The 2083-nt window shown below is 37.5% G+C and overlaps 1 long non-coding RNA gene across 1 annotated transcript; it reads right to left on the minus strand.

Moving 5' to 3' along the window:
- Nucleotides 1–331: 331 nt before the first annotated feature.
- LOC121814019 lies at nt 332–2071 on the minus strand. Its single transcript, XR_006054016.1, has 2 exons — nt 1080–2071; nt 332–990 (listed from the first exon to the last, which is right to left on the minus strand). It is a non-coding gene; the product is annotated as an uncharacterized LOC121814019 (long non-coding RNA).
- Nucleotides 2072–2083: the final 12 nt, after the last annotated feature.

A 2083-nucleotide genomic window follows, 5' to 3' on the forward strand; every position in this document is an offset into this window, starting at 1 on the left:
ATGAAACTATTGACAAAGTAAAAGCCTTAAACTTAATTCTGTCTCCAATGTTCATTGAAGCCATTAGCTGTCTGCCAAGTTGGGCAAAGGGAGGCACAATAAGGACAGAACACCTTGTATGAACTTAAGTGTTAGCAGTGACAGGAAATGAACCTTATCCACCAGTTCACAGTTCTCCATGCTCTGAGTTTTATAGTAAATGTTTTACTGTGAGTTTTGTAGAGGGATTTTCTCCTTTCTGATAGTTCTTACAACACAGAGAGTCATGTCTCGATTGATGATTTTAATGAGTACATATTGTAAATACATTTCTATAAGAAAACTTTTTTTCAGAAACTCATGAGATAAGATCAAAGAAAAAAGTTGTTTCACAACAAATATGATGAATTTTACTGCTGTCACTTCTTTGCTGGACACAAATGAAAAAAAAAATAAAAAATACACATGATGCAAAAGGCAGCTGTTGTTGTCTGTTTACCTGCTGGAATTTAGTTTAAATCAAGGTTAATGATATTCAGCATCTTCATAAGAAATTCAGGCTTTATATTGAAATACATGAATCCAGCATGTGCTTTAAATCTGCCGAAAGCATTCAGAGCTGAAAATAAGTTAAATGAAGCCTCATAAAAATCTGTATACAGGCTACATCCAGAGTAAAATATTGTATGTTTTCTCTGAGCTCACAGTTAAGCTGATGATGCTCAGGTGCAGTAAATTCATGCGACACACACACAGGAAAACATTAGTGTGCAGTAATTGTTTGACAATCATGTAAGCTTGTACTTTAAAGATATATTTGGTTTAGAAAAACGATCTAATAAGGGAAAAAGTGAAGGGCCAGAGGGAGAACATATCTACAGTGGGTTTAAAATCTCTGCAAGTTGTATTTGGTGGAATCAGTGAAAGATCATAAAACACATTCCCACAAATACTTTAAAGAGAAGATTGTGTGTGGTTTGATTTGCATTGGATCTGGTCTCCTTTCTTGCTCTGTAGATTTGAGACAAGAAAGACAAAGAAACAATGATGTAACTCACAGCAGAGGAAACAGTTCAGAATTAAAGATGAAACAAACTTACCTCTGCTAGCCGACGAGCCACAGTGTTTACTATGAAACCTATCACGACCATCACAGCAGCAAATATTATAACTGCTATGAGTGCAATTGTCATATAAAACTGAATATTCTCCAGTTTGCTTCCTGCAACAACAAAAAATAAACAGGTGAACTTAAAAAAAAGGGTTTTGAGCAAAAACATAATTATCTAGCTATGAAGTCTAGCAGAAACTTTAGCACCTCTTTATGTCATAAATTCATAGACTTTACAAAAGTGTTTGAAAGAAACACTTTTGCGTTGCATCGAGAAATGATCTGGAGAATAACCAGGTCCTACAGCATCCTGGAGATGTTTGTTTACCCACCTAAGAAACATCTGCCATGAGTCTAGTCACTGCGTCTGTACTAATAGTGGGATTTCAGACTCGTTCGAGATCAAGACGGGAGTGTGACAAGGCTGCGTTATTTTGCCATTCCTGTTTGTACTGGTTGTGGATTTCATCATGCAGCGTACACTGCGGGATGGCAAGCATAGAGTCCAAGGACATGACGGACGACAAATTGCAGATCTTGATTTTGCGGATGACATTGCGCTGGTTGGATCTACTCAACGCTCCATTTGTGACCGCCATGCTAGAAAATGAAGCGTCAAAGATAGGACTGCGGATCAGTGCTGCCAAAAGCAAAGTCATGTGGATCAGTTATGCCAGAGCGAACACTCTGATACTCATTGGCCACCACCTGCTTGATGAAGCTATCAGTTCACATATCTGCACAGTGTGATATAACCGGACGGTGGCTGCCCACATAACAATTAAAGAAAGGATTTGTTGCCCGGACGTTGAACTGTGTGCTGTTGGACTATATATATATGTTAGAGGTGGGAATCACCATACATCCCACGATACGATATTATTGCAATTTTTTAAAATATTTTGATTCTGTACGTAAAGGTAAACTTTGTCAATATTCATTTTATCTAATATCAAAGTCTCACACTCAGTCTTTCTCTCATTTCAGTCAGTT

This window comes from Haplochromis burtoni, unplaced genomic scaffold, assembly GCF_018398535.1.
Source record: "Haplochromis burtoni strain Fernald_Lab_line unplaced genomic scaffold, NCSU_Asbu1 Contig_5171, whole genome shotgun sequence".
NCBI classification, from domain to species: domain Eukaryota; kingdom Metazoa; phylum Chordata; class Actinopteri; order Cichliformes; family Cichlidae; genus Haplochromis; species Haplochromis burtoni.